Source organism: Phoca vitulina, unplaced genomic scaffold, assembly GCF_004348235.1.
Source record: "Phoca vitulina isolate PV1807 unplaced genomic scaffold, GSC_HSeal_1.0 scaffold5, whole genome shotgun sequence".
In the NCBI taxonomy this organism is placed as follows: Eukaryota; Metazoa; Chordata; class Mammalia; order Carnivora; family Phocidae; genus Phoca; species Phoca vitulina.
Genome location: NW_022589708.1, coordinates 44,328,363 through 44,343,224, shown reverse-complemented (window position 1 = coordinate 44,343,224; position 14,862 = coordinate 44,328,363).

The following is a 14,862-nucleotide window of genomic DNA, read 5'->3' as shown; positions in this document are numbered from 1 at the left end:
TCCATATATACTCTTCTCTGGCCAATTGTGTGATATATATATATATCTGGCCACACAATTGGCCAGAGAAGAGTATATATGGAATGCTGAAGATCCATGGGGGCACCCTTTAGTAGTCCCATGTTTTGTAATAGAAGTAATGGGAAACCACCCCAAACTGAAATGAAAGTCTCTGTCACTCCACAGGCAAGGATCCATGACCAGTGGAAGTAGTTGGTGAGGACAAAGTCATCACAGAATAGGTAGTAGAGGAAGGACACAACAAATACCAGTATGACTATGGGACCAGTTATAGAATTTATAGTTATGCGTTTTTCTCCCTTGCTTCTATATAAATATATTTGTATATACAATTAACCAATTAAAACATTTCTTTTTCCCTCTTCTCCTACTTGGTGACAGGTTGATTACTGTAGCAACTTGTCTTTCTATTGACTAATATAACATTAACAGTGACTGATTTTATATCTCAGTATTTAAGTTGCAATATATCAAACAAAGCAAGGGTGTGACTCAGGTAGAAGAGGAATGAATTTCACTTAGAGATGGATTAAGTATATGTATTCTCTTCGGGGGAGAGGGATTGGCAGTTTCTGATTGTGTGACAGTTGCATCGTATTCAGTAGAAGCATCTTTTTGCCACCATCTTTATTTGAAAGTTAGGCATGGCTAAAAGAGTTGGATGTGGATGCTAAGATGAAAGGAGTGAAAAGTCCTGGATTGCACTACATTTTCTAGAGTTCCTTGTGTGGCTAGATTAGAAGTGTCCAAAAGGGGAACTTGCACAAGATTTCGGAGGCAGAAGTGAATCAGTGACCATTGCTTTTGGAAGGTTGTAGTGCTCAAATACTGTGACCATCAGATGTGGAGGTGTCTAGTGGGTCTCAGCTGGTCTTCACTCTTCTCTGTTCCATGTCCAACTTGTCTTCCTAACTTCTGGCCTTGCTGACCAGCAGTGGCCCCAGACAACCACCAGATGCTTGGCTGTGAACCCACACAGGTGGTAGCTACACAGAAACAACGACTTCCCATAGATCCCTCCATGAGCTCCTCCTTTGTGGTCCTAATTTGACAACTAGAAATAATTGGTTTCTTGGATTTTCCCAGAAGCTCCAAACTATCAACCTATGCCATCTAGGCAGGCTGACTAGTAACTCTTGCTCTGGCCCTACAAATTTCCCTTGAAGACCTTCACTTCCTCAGCATCTCCTACATAAGTATAAATTCTAATTTCTTTTTTTTTTTTTTAAAGATTTTATTTATTTATTCATGAGAGACAGAGAGAGAGAGAGAGAGAGAGAGAGAGGCAGAGGGAGAAGCAGGCTCCCAAGGAGCAGGGAGCCCGATGCGGGACTCGATCCCAGGACCCTGAGATCATGACCTGAGTTGAAGGCAGACGCTTAACCATCTGAGCCACCCAGGTGTCCCTAAATTCTAATTTCTATAATAATTTTTTTCTTCCCATATTAGTCATCATGTCTCTGCTCAACTGAATTCTGAACAATTATCTTCCTTAAGGACATTGACATTGCAATTGTCTCCTCTCTCTTCTGTATCATAAATTATCTCCTATTGAGTAGATCATTCTCACCAGGCAAACAAGATACAGTTTTATTCCATTTAAACAACAAACACTCTTAATTCTACATCCTTTTTCAGCCACCAGTATATTTATTTGCTTCTAGTTACAGTAAAACTCTTTAAGACATTTGTCTATCACCAATGTGTCTAGTTCCTATCCTTTCCTTTCTCTTTGGAATTCATTTCAATCAGGTTTTTCCCTAGCATTTTCTCCTGAAATTTATTTTGCAAGTTCCCCAATGACTGTCCCAATGTTAATTTCAACAGGCAGTTCTAATTCCTCATATTATTTCATCTGTCAATTGATCATTTATTCCTTCTTGCAACCGTTTCTTCACTTGGCCAAGGTCTCTGTCTGTCTCTGTCTTTTTCTTTCTGTAAAGCAGATTGTTTCTTCTCAATCTCTTTTTCTGTTTATTCTGTATCTTTCCAAACTTATTCAAGGAGTGTCCCAGGGTTCAGTTGCTGAACTTTTTTCTTCCCTTTCTACTTCTACTTCTTAGGTAAATACATTTACTCTCATGGCCTTATTTAACTTTCTGTGTGCTGATGATGCCAAAATTTAATCCTCTACCTCAGGCCTCAACCCTGGTCTTCCCGTCTTCATTTGGATGTCTTCGTTTGAATGTCTACCAAGAACTTAATATGTCCAAACCCAAATTCCTAATCTTCCTACCTATCCCCATTCTGTTCCTCTTACAACTTTCCCTCTTCAGTAAATGACCACTTCAAACTTCTAGATGCTTAGACCAAAAACTTGGAGTCGTTCTGACTTCTCCCTTTCACAGCCCATCTCAAAGGCATCAGCAAATCTGCCAACTCTACCTTCGAAATGCATGTAGGATCCAATCTTTTCTCACCACTGCTGCCATGGTGGTCTAAATTGCCATCATATCTTGCCTGAATAATTGCCATCAACTCATAATTATAATTACTCTTTCTAGTTCTGCCTTTTCTCTCCTCCTGATCTATTCTCAAGACAGCAGCTAGAAAGAGCCTGTTAAAATGTAAGATTCATCATGCCATTCTTCTGCTCTGGATTTTTCAGTGGCTTCTTATCTCATTCAGGGTAAGTTCTCAAATCCTTACAAAATCCTTTAATTACTGGAACAGTCTACTTTAATCTACTTCTCTGTTCTAAAACTTCTAGCTCATTCCACTCTAGGAACATAGGACTTTGTGTCATTTTTTGAACATGTTAACATAATTTTGCCTCAGAGACTTCATACTTAGGTCCTTGGAATGCTTCACAGATATTTCACAGATATCAACAGTGCTTAGGTTTCTGTCCAAATGTCCTTGAATCAATGAGGTCTTCCATAATCACTTTCTTTAATGGCCACCTTATTTAAAGAGCAACCTTACCCTCCCTGCATTGCCTAACCCCTTTTCCTATTGTATGTTTCCTCCACAGAGTGGTGTGTGTCAATGTGTGCGTGTAAAGAATCGGATATATATAGGAAATAATATATCTAATATGACATATTATATCCATTATTTTTGATCACAGAACATGGGAGTACTAAAAGGTGCACTCTGAGGATCTCTTACATTCCACACATACTCTTCTCTGACCCAGTTGTGTAATAGTTATTCTCCTGATATCCAGTACAGAAACAACTTCCTCTCCTCTCCTCCTTCTTTTTCTTCTTTGCCTTTAAGTTCATTGGCAATCAGACAGTGATTTGTCTTTGTTTTTTTCTTCTAGAATATAAGCTCCCCCTCCTAGAATGTGTGCAGCTCCCCTCTTCTCCCAGAGAACATAGTTTTTATACAATAGACTTTATTTTTTAGAGCAGTTTTAGGTTGACAGCAAAATTGAGAGGGAGATTTCCCATATACCCTCTGCCCCCACACATGCAAAGCCTCCTCCATTATCCATATCCATTTGCTATAATTGATGAACATACACTGACACATCATTATCGTATAAAGTCCATAGTTGACATTAGGGTTCACTCTTGGTGTTGTACATTCTACAGGTTTTGACAAATAAATGTATGATGACTTGTATCCACCATTATAGTATCATAGACAGTAGTGTCACTGCCCTAAAAATTGTGTATGTGCTCCACCTATTCATCTCTCCCTCCCTCCCTCCAAATTCCTGGCAGCCACTGGTCTTTTTATTGTCTCTATATTTTGCCTTTTTCAGAATGTCATATAGTTGGAATCATACAGTATATAGCCCTTTCAGATTGACTTCTTTCACTTAGCAATATACATTGAAATTTCCTCCATGTCTTCATGGCTTGATAGCTCATTTCTTTTTAGGGCTGAATAACATTCCATTGTCTGGATGTGCCACAGTTTATTTATCCATTTGCCTACAGTGTTGTTCAACATGGTGATACTAGCTCCCAAAACACCACCTGGCACATGGTAGGTGTTCAATACATGTCCCTTATCTTCATCATGCAATTATTCTTTCTGTGAATGGCATCAGTCTTCAGTAAGTTGTCCAAGCTTAGAGTATAAATGGATGCCAAATTTCCAGGAATTTGAGATTCTTTCACCTGTCCTTTCACTCCTACCTCTCAGATCTACCTCTTAACTATCTCTTGAATTCATTCTTTCCTCTTTATCCCCAATGTCAATGATAGGACTCACTCTTCATCAACTTCTCCCCAAATAGCACATTAACCTCCTGACTTTTCTTTCTGAATTTTTTTGCATAATCTATGCGCCTAAAACACATACCTTATTACATTGATTTCTTGCTCAAAATACCCAGCAGATTAAAGTTTAAACTCATTTACTTGTGTTCCCAGTTTCCCAAGATCTGATCTTTACTAAACTGTTCCCTGCTTTCTTGGAAGTTTCCCCTTGCCTTACTCTTGCAGTTTTTGAAATAATCCATTTAATTCCATTATCAGTTCCATATTTAGGAAATGAATTTCACATGAATCACAGAGGATAATGTGGCGCTTTTGAAACCTGGGGTTGATGATGTTGGCTTTTGTATTTCTGTGGATAACAGTTGAGTGGTTATTTCATTAGGTCACATGCTAGAAGTTAAAATACCTGTAAACTCATGGAAGCTTTGTGGCTATACAGAACTGTACAAGGAAGGGTGTTGAGTTTGAGAAGTTCTTTATAGATCTAGATTCTGCAGTGGAATAGCAGCAAACACTTAGAGACTGGGCTGACCAGTCCTTTAAATGGATCTCTGCTTTATTTATTTATTTATTTTCTGTTTATTTATTTATATTTTTAATTTTTAATTTTATTTCTATTTTTAATTTTTTTATTATGTTCAATTAGCCAACATATAATACATCATTAGTTTTTGATGTAGTGTTCAACAATTCATCAGTTGTGTACAATACCCAGTGCTCATCACCACACATGCCCTCCTTAATACTCATCACCTGGTTATCCCATCTCCCCAGCCCACTTCCCTTCTGTAACCCTCAGAGTCTCTCATGGTTTGTCTCTCTCTCTGATTTCTTCCCATTCAGTTTTCCCTCCCTTCCCCTGTGGTCCTCCGTTGCTATTCCTTATGTTCCACATACGAGTGAAACCATATGATAATTGTCTTTCTCTGCTTGACTTATTTCACTTAGCATGATCCCCTCCAGTTCCATCCATGTTGATGCAAACGGTGGGTATTCATCCCTTCCGATGGCGGAGTAATATTCCATTGTATATATGAACCACATCTTTATCCATTCATCTGTTGAAGGGCATCCTGGCTCCTTCCACAGTTTGGCTATTGTGGACATTGCTGCTATGAACATAGGGGTGCATGTGCCCCTTCTTTTCACTACATCTGTATCTTTGGGGTAAATACCTAGTAGTGCAATTGCTGGGTTGTAGGGTAGCTCTGTTTTTAATGTTTTGAAGAACCTCCATACCGTTTTCCAGAGTGGCCGTATCAGCTTGCATTCCCACCAACAGTGTAAGAGGGTTCCCTTTTCTCCACATCCTTGCCAACACTTGTTATTTCCTGTCTTGTTAATTTTTGCCATTCTAACTGGTGTAAAGTGGTATCCCATTGTGGTTTTGATTTGTATTTCCCTGATGGCTAATGATGTTGAACATTTTTTCATGTATCTGTTAGCCATTTGTATGTCTTCTTTGGAGAAGTGTCTGTTCATGCCTTCTGCCCATTTATTGACTGGATTATTTGGTTTTTGGGTGTTGAGTTTGAGAAGTTCTTTATAGATCTTGGATACTAGCCCTTTATCCGTAATGTCTGCTTTAAAGCGCTTGTATTGTTCACCTTCCATTTTTATAATACCCATTATCCTGATGTCAGATTTTTGTTTTTGTTTAAGTGAAGCAGAAAAAAACTTTTTGAAAAAAATATTTAAAAGGGTGGAGAAGTGGAATACTGAGTGGGTTTTTCAGATTCTGTGAGCACCCACTTTGCTTTGAACATTGTGCTTTCTCCTTCTCTCACACACATACACACGCACATGCACACACACCTATCATTAAATCTAAGAAGATTTGGAATAATGTTAAGAGCCAAATGTATGAGGTAATGCACAGTGAAGGGAAGAATGTCAGCCTGTCTGCTGAACGGACAGGGTAATTTTTTTTTTTCTTCTTTTTCTGTAATAGTTGCAAAGCCTAGTAACTAAAGGATCTGATGGGGCGCCTGGCTGGCTCAGTTGTTAAGCGTCTGCCTTCGGCTCTGGTCATGATCCCAGGGTCCTGGGATTGAGTCCCATATTGGGCTCCCTGCTCGGCAGGAAGCCTGCTTCTCCCTCTCCCACTCCCCCTGCTTGTGTTCCTGCTCTTGCTCTCTCTCTCTCTGTCAAATAAATAAATAAAATCTTAAAAAAAAAAAAGGATCTGATGTAATGAGATATAGCTGAGCTTTGGGAAATTTCATCAACCATTTGATTTCAAGTGATTTCATTCTGTCCTTAACTCACAGGATTGGGCTTTAATATTGAAATCGGAATAGAACATTGAATCAGATATTTTTCCTTCTAGTACTTGCCATTTCAAAGAACTTTACATTATTATTGCATCCCCAAGAAGCAGGTAGGATTAATATCCTTATAAAGTGCTTTGGTTTTCTATTGTTAGAGTATGAGAAATCCTAAAATGATAAATGACTTGGACGTTAGCAAAAACAAATCAGGGCCAGAACAGTGTTTAACATTCAGATTTATGAGTTTCCAGGATTATAGTCACTCAACTGATCTATTTTCCTCCTCAGTTTCTTGGGGTATTACACTTTGGGTTCTGTATGGTTGAAGTTAAAGTCTGGTGAGGCTATTTTTCCCAGAGAGAAATTTCGAGTTCTCATCCTTGTTACAACTCTTACTTTCCAATAATGCTAACATTTCTGGAATTCACTTCACAATCTGTAAAATGGAACAATTAAAATTAAATTTGACTAAAGTTAGGGGACTATTTTGGATGACTTCTTAACCTTAGGGTTGTTTAATTTTTAATTTTTATTTACTTATTAAAAAGATTTTATTGACTTATTTGTCAGAGAGAGAGCACAAGCAGGGGGAGTGGCAGGCAGAGGGAGAAGCAGGCTCCCCGCTGAGCAAGAAGCCTGATGCAGGACTCGATCCCAGGACCTTGGGATCATGACCCCAGCTGAAGGCAGACGCTCAACCCACTGAGCCACCCAGGTGCCCCTTAGGATTTTTTTTTTTTAATCAATGTTTATTCAGGTGGAAAAGAACATGTTCCAGAGATGGCATCTCCCACGGACATGAAATTGACAGAATGTTGAGGTTCATATTCTTCTCAACAGCACCTTTTTACTTAAATAGGCAAGGCAGTGAATTTGTGAAGACACAAAACCACTGAATGGATCCCTTATTCCTATATTCCTACTCCTGTGGCACCAGGGGCAGGGGGTGTGGGGAGGAGCAAAGGGAGAGGGAGAGAGAGAATCCCAAGCAGACTCCCCGCTCAGCATGGAGCCTGATGTGGGGCTCAATCTCATGGCCCCGAGATCATGACCTGAGCCAAAATCAAGAGTTGGATGCTTAACTGACTGAAACTCACAGGCGCCCCGAGAGTTGATAAGAGTTTTATGTTCATTCCTGATTGCTTAAAGAAAATTGAAATCCCAAGAACTGTGAAGTCGGTATTTTGCCCCATTTTCTTCAAGAGCCAACTATTTTACACACATCAAATTCCAGCTGAATAGAAAAACAACATCTGGTTTTGATAACTGTCCTCCATGGAAAGCAAAGAACTAGAATCAATATAACTATTGCTCCTTAGGAATCTTATCATTGGGGAAGCTTTCCAGGATTCTTCTAGTCTGAGCTAGATGTTCCTCCCATAGCACCTCATGTTGACTTCTGCTGGACTTGACACACTGTTTAGTAATTGTCTATGAGCTTGTCTGTCTCCTTCACTGGTGTGACAGACCTGTGAGGGCAGGAGTTGTGTCTTCATCTTTGTAGCCATCTGCCTAGTAGATAGTTTGTCCATAACAGGAATTTAATAAATGTTTATTCAAATAAAATAAAGGTGTGTTAAAACTAGTTTGGAAACTCCTGGAATGATAATGCTTTATTTCCTTATTCTAACCATGACTAATTTTTACTGTTTCTATTGAATATCTACTTTATGCAGGCATATATTTACCTACCTAGCATATTTGTATATAGTAGATATTTAATATGTGGTGTTAATTGAATTATAGTGGAATAGGCTCTTCAGATGTATTAAAGAATTGGAAATAGTTTAGTCAGTTTAGGCTAGGCTATGTTGTAGTAACAAACAAGCCTTTAAATGTTGGTGACTTAACGCAAAACATTTATTTCTCAGTCATGCAAAATGCACCACAGATCTGATAATTCTGTAGAGCAGCTCCTTTTCAAATGGTGACTCCAAGGTCCAGGTCTGTAACGTCCTGTAGCTCTGCCATCTAAAACAGGAGGCTTCCAGGTCCCCATCGCAGGAAAAGAGAGCCATGCACTGGTTCCCAAATACTTTGGTCTAGGACTGACACACCTTACTTCTGCTCACAGCCTTTTGGCCAGAACAAGTGACCTGCAAGAGGACAGGGAAATGTGGAAGAGAAGAGCAGGAAATGCTTCTGCCATTGAGGGAGAGAGAGCAAAGTAGGATCCAATGATCAATATTTACATTTAGTTTTCAGTCTTTTTTTTTTTTTTTAAATATTTTATTTATTTATTTGACAGATATACAGCGAGAGAGGGAACACAAGCAGGGGGAGTGGGAGAGGGAGAAGCAGGCTTCCCGCTGAGCAGGGAGCCCGATGTGGAGCTCGATCCCAGGACCCTGAGATCATGACCTGAGCCGAAGGCAGCCGCTTAACTGACTGAGCCACCCAGGCGCCCTTCAGTCTTTTTTTTTTAAGATTTTATTTATTCATTTGAGAGAGAGAGAGAGACAGACAGAGAGAGAGAGCATGAGCAGGGGAGAGAGGCAGAGGGAGAAACAGACTCCCTGCTGAGCTGGGAGCCCCACCTGGGGCTCGATTCCAGGACCCTGGGATCAGGACCTGAGCTGAAGGCAGACGCTTACCATCTGAGCCACCCAGGAGCCCCTAGTTTTCAGTCTTATGTTTTCATTTAAAAAATGGTAATTCGTTATTATTTATTTATTTTTAAATTTTTAAAATTTTTATTTTTTAATGGTAACACATTATTTCAAAAAGAATTCATGACCTAAAGATCAGGGAATTGATCCCCCCCCTTTTTTTTTTACAGAAGGCAAACAAGGTGCAGTTGAATCCGAGTGTGGGCTCCAGAACTTGGAGTGTGTGGGGGTAGGAGTAAGTGTAGTTCCTGAGGGAAGAGCAGGGAGAGTGTGGACTGCAACAGGCTGAGCATCACGGGCGGTTCAGAGAATGGCAGAATCGGGGTGGGGGGAGGCAACGTGGCCTGTGGCCCCGATAACATTTCCCGGAGGAAGCCTAATATCGCGGGATCTCAGGCGAGTACTGGGATGAGAAAAACCTGGATGGCCTAGGTGCCGGAAGGCCCTCCTCAGACTTGTCCGGAAGGAATGTGGCTCATACCACCTCTGACGCAAACCCCACTCCTCGTGGCCGCCTTGCCCCCTCACTCAGAGTCACAGGCTGGGAAGGTTGCGCGGGAATGACTCTGGCCCAAAGGCTGAGCAGGGGAGGTGTGCCTGAGGCCGGAACTGCGGAGTGAACTGCGCATGCGTGACCCGCAAAGCTGTAGCCTTCCTGGAGCTGGAAGGAGCCGGGCAGCCGCGGGCCTCTGGCGGGGAGCCCCGTGGGCCCCAGACGGCCCAGCCTTAGCCTGCGGCAGCCTCAAACCACCGCACCATTGCACATCCGTGGTGCCCTTTGTTTCTCCAGGCAGCTGTGAGGTGTCTAAAATTCATCTCAGGGGACCACTGTTGCCTGTTGCCTGAACCTTTCCCCTGAACCTCATGTCTCAGAGCATTGCTCTTTCTGACCCAGCTCATCTCTCAGCGGGGAAGGTGGCTTCTTCACCCAGTCCCCTTCATCAGGGGGAACAATGAAATTGTCAGTGAGAGGCGGCCCTCTGCGATATAAAAACAGGTACGACTTGCTCATTTTGTAACTGGACATTTGGAAAGTCACGAGTATGTAATGTACAGCATGGTGACTATAGTTAATAATACTGTATCTCATACCCAAATGTACCTAGGAGAGTGGATCTTGAAAGTTTTCATCACAAGGAAAAAAAAATTGTAACTGTAATTTGTAACAATGATGGTTGTTAACGGGACTTGCTGTGGTGATCATTTAGTAATATATACAAATATCGGATTATTGCATTGTATACCTGAAACTAATATAATGTTGTATGTCAGTTATACCTCGTTAAAAAGGGTGTATGTTATAATTGACAGAATCCAATTAATTGCCCTTTGTCAATTATTATTTTTGAAAGATTTTATTTATTTATTTGACAGAGAGAGACACAGCAAAAGAGGGAACACAAGCAGAGGGAGAGGCAGGCTTCCCGCAGAGCAGGGAGCCTGATGTGGGACTCGATCCCAGCACCCTGGGATTATGACCCGAGCGAAGGCAGACGCTTAATGACTGAGCCACCCAGGCGCCCCCAATTATTTTTTAATACTCCTTTAATCGATAGTATCCAAATTAATAGTTTTTAAAATGAGTTAGCAAATGAAAGAGACAAATGCCAGTTAGAATGATTTGCAGTCCCAAAGCTTTTCTTTAATGATAATACCAAGTCAGTAGCTGTTACTCTTATTAGTTCTGAGCCCCGTGATGAGGTCTCTGTCCAAGCAGAGATGTGTGACCTCTCTTCTGATTTCAAAGTCCGGGGACATTTGGGCAAAAAGTGGCTTGCCCATCCATGGACAACTGTGGTCAGTATAACTTGGTCACTGCTTCTCACCTCAAGAAAGGTGACCTGCCTTCCTTTTTGGTACTCGAGAGAATTGACAGTGAAAACCTCTAATCGCAGCTTTAACTTTCTCATTTGAAGTGCTGAGAAGTGAACTTCCTCAACTCTTGACTAGAGATATCAAAATAGAAAGTACACAAAAAGCTCTTATGATAGAGTGCAAGATATAAAGACTAAAGAACTCCTAAGCTCTAATTCTTTTTAGTTGTTGTATCTTATATAAATTATCTGATAGAGCTGGAATAGCCTAAGCCTTCGTATACCATCCTTTTGTAGAGACAGGTTCCTAAATCTATATGTTCACAGTTAAAGAAAACGTTATAGCATAGCAAATGGCCAAGACAGTACCCTCCTCATCCTGTTTCTTTTGTATTGTCAGGGTTCTCAAGACATGATGGGGAAACATAGGTATTCATCAAGACATTTAATTTCCAAGAACACAGGGCTGAACTACATTTCTCAGGTCCCAGCATTTCAGTGGGGTCATGGCACTGAAACGGGAGCAGTGATGGCAGTTGGGAAAGGGTGTGCTCTTCTATCCCTTTTTCTCCCCTCCGTACTGCAGTCAATGAAGGAGGTGGCAGATGAAACACGGTTTTGAGTCACCTTTTGGAGGAGCTGCAGGCAGTAGAGTCTCTAGCTCCCTGTCAGACTGTGATGTTAATGAGAAATAAACTCATGTGTTAAGACTGAGATTTCAGGGCTAATTGATCACAGCCTATTACAGGCTAGCCTGCTAATTCAGACATGATATAATGCATATTGGACATGCATATGCACAAAATTCAAGAGATGTAAAAGGCCTGACAATCTCCTTTGTCAGAGGCAAACACTATTACTGGTTTCTTATCTATCTTTCAGAGATAAGTTATGTGCTAATAACAAAAACAGTATAATTACGGTAATAGCAGCAAACAGTAAGAACTTGCTGTAATATTGACCCTAAAAGTTATTCTTCAGACCCAATGGAAAGTGATCTAGGTCAGTAATGTGTGTGTGTGTGGCGGGGAGGGGAGTCTTTGCTCCAGTCAGTCATTAAGGGACCCAACTGAAAGAGGCCCTACAATCTTTAATAATGTGTCTTTGAGACTGACCTGGCCAGTAATATCTGCCTGGCCAAAGGGCAAAGAGCATAGAGGATGGCATATGAGAGGCTTTTATAGGCCAGCTCTGCCAATAATTGACTAGAATTCAGTCACATCCCCATATCTTAGTGGAAAAGAGCCTGGCGAGTATAGTTGAGTGTGCACACGGAAAAAGAGGAACTGTGTTTGGTGATCAGGGAGTAGTCTTTGCCTTATGTGTTCATTCATACAGCAATTCTATGATCGAGGGGCTACTATTATACCCGCTTTACAGACTGATGAACTGAGGAACTGAAAAGTTAATTCATTTACTGATGATCAGCTAGTAAGTGGTGGAACCTAGAAATGTCTGGCACCAGGGCTGGGCTTAACCACTGTAATCTATCCTTTCTTTATACAAAGTAGTGGATTATACACACTGTTTTCTATTTTGTTACTATTTTTTTCCCCTTAAGGATATTTAATTGAGATTATTTAATGCTAGTACATATAAGGCTGTTTATTTTTTGATAGCTAATACTATTCTAATACATAAATGAGTCATAATTTAAGTACAGTTACAATGATGATTGTTTCCGTTTTTTCCCCATTTCAAGTAGTGTTGCAGTGAATATCCTCAAAAGTTTGTGTTTGCACACATGTGCATGTATATGGAGAAGAATAATTTCTAGAAGTAAAATTGCTCAGCTAAAATGGTTTATGTATATTTACTTTTATGGATGTCTTCAAATATTTTTTTTTAAAGATTTTATTTATTTGAGAGAGAGAGAGCACACAAGCAGAAGGGAGGAGCAGAGGGAGAGGGAAAAGCAGGCTCTCCACTGAGCAGGGGCTTGATTCCAGGACCCCGGAGATCATGACCTAGCTGAGGATAGACGCTTAACCACCTGAGCCACCCAGGAACCCCTTCAAATATTTTTTAAACAAAAAGTACAATTTACATTTCCATCAACAAAGTATGCAAATATATATTTCTCCATAGTTATATGGCACAAAAATTTTCTGCTTTTTGCTATTTGCTAAATTATAAGTAAAAATGGTATTTGATAATATTTGTTAAGAATACAATGGATGAAAATGAACAGATTCTTTAGATTTGGGATCAGCAGAACACTCTTCTAGGAGAAAACCAGATAGAGATATAAGTAGTATGGTGTAGCCAACACTCAGTTATTTTGTGGTATAATGTAACAACATCTCATTTTTAGAGAAAACCATTTTAAGAGAAACGTCAGTAATTTTTCTATGAAAATGATTAAACCAATGAATAATTTAAAATTGTCTGTCACTTTGGGTATGGCAGCATCCCTTAGTGCCTTAAGAACTTTTCAGAAGGCAAATTGCTCTAAATACATTTTTCCATTATGCACAAAGTGCATTTCCTCTTTGCTGTGTTGCCTGAACTTAACACAGGTAGAATTATATTTATGATATGCAGTGAGGTATTATGAAGCCACATAATATTTCCTGCTGCATAGGGACTGGGATGTTGTGAGATTAAAGAGTGCCTCTTCCTGTGCCAGTACTTTTTTTTTTTTAAATCAACATAACAATATTTACTGAGTTTTACCATGTCAAAGAAGCTTGTGCTTGGTTCTGTGGTGGATGCAAAGATTAGCAGGCATGCCATGACTGATGTCCAAATTAAATTCACCACCTAATATAATCTTCACCATATAACACAGAGTGTGATAAATACCACAAAAAATGCATAGACATATAAGCAACATATAAATTAGCAGCACTTCTTCCGTATGAGTGTGTTCTTCTGATTATTTGTCATTCTTTGTTTTTGAAGAAATCCCAGCATTAAAAAGTCTTTGGTAATAGTATAAAAAATATTCAACATTAATTTTTGGCAAAGGGAACATTTAAATTTCATTTTAGAATGGAAATATTATTGACATCTGAATATCTTTAGTTTTTAATGATGTTTTGATTTCTTAAGCAAATATCAAGACTAAAACAGGATCATTTAATTAGATCTTTAGATTTTATATATGCATATATTACATTTTTTATTGAAGTACAATTGACATACAATATGCTGTTAGTTTCAGATGTACATCATGGCAGTTTGATATTTTTATACATAATGAAATGATCCCCACAATAAGTGTAGTTACTTTCTGTCATTCTACAAGGTTATTACAATATTACTGACTATATTCCCTATGCTGTACATTATATCCCTGTGACTTATTTATTTTATAACTGAAAGTTTGTACCTCTTAACCCCTTTCTCCTATTTCACTCATCTGCATAAGCCCTCTGCACTCTGGTAACCAACAGTTTCCTGTATCTCTGAGTCTCTTTCTGTTTTATTTTGTTTATTCATTTGTTTTGTTTTCTAGAATCCACATATGAGTGATGATATGTGGTATTTGTCTTTCTCTGTCTGACTTACTTCACCTAGCATAATATGCTCTAGGTCCATCCGTCTTGCTGCAAATGGCAAGATTTCATTGTTTTTTTTTTTCCAGCTAAATAATATTCCATTGTGTGTATGTATATATATATGTGCATATATACATATATATGTGTGTTTATCCATTTATCTATGGATAGACACTTAGGTTGCTTCCATATCTTGACTGTGTATATAATGCTGCAATGAACAAAGGGGTGCATATATGTCTTTAAATTGGTGGTTTTGTTTTCTTTGGATAAATACCTAGAGGTGGAATTGTCGGATTGTATGGTAGTTATATATATATATTTTAAGATTTTATTTGTATGAGAGAAAGAGAGCTTGAGCAGAGGGAGGGGCAGAGGGAGAGGAAGAGGCAGACTCCCCACTGAGTCACATAACAATGATTATTATTAAGAGGCTGTGAGTATAATGGGTAAAATCATATGGGTCA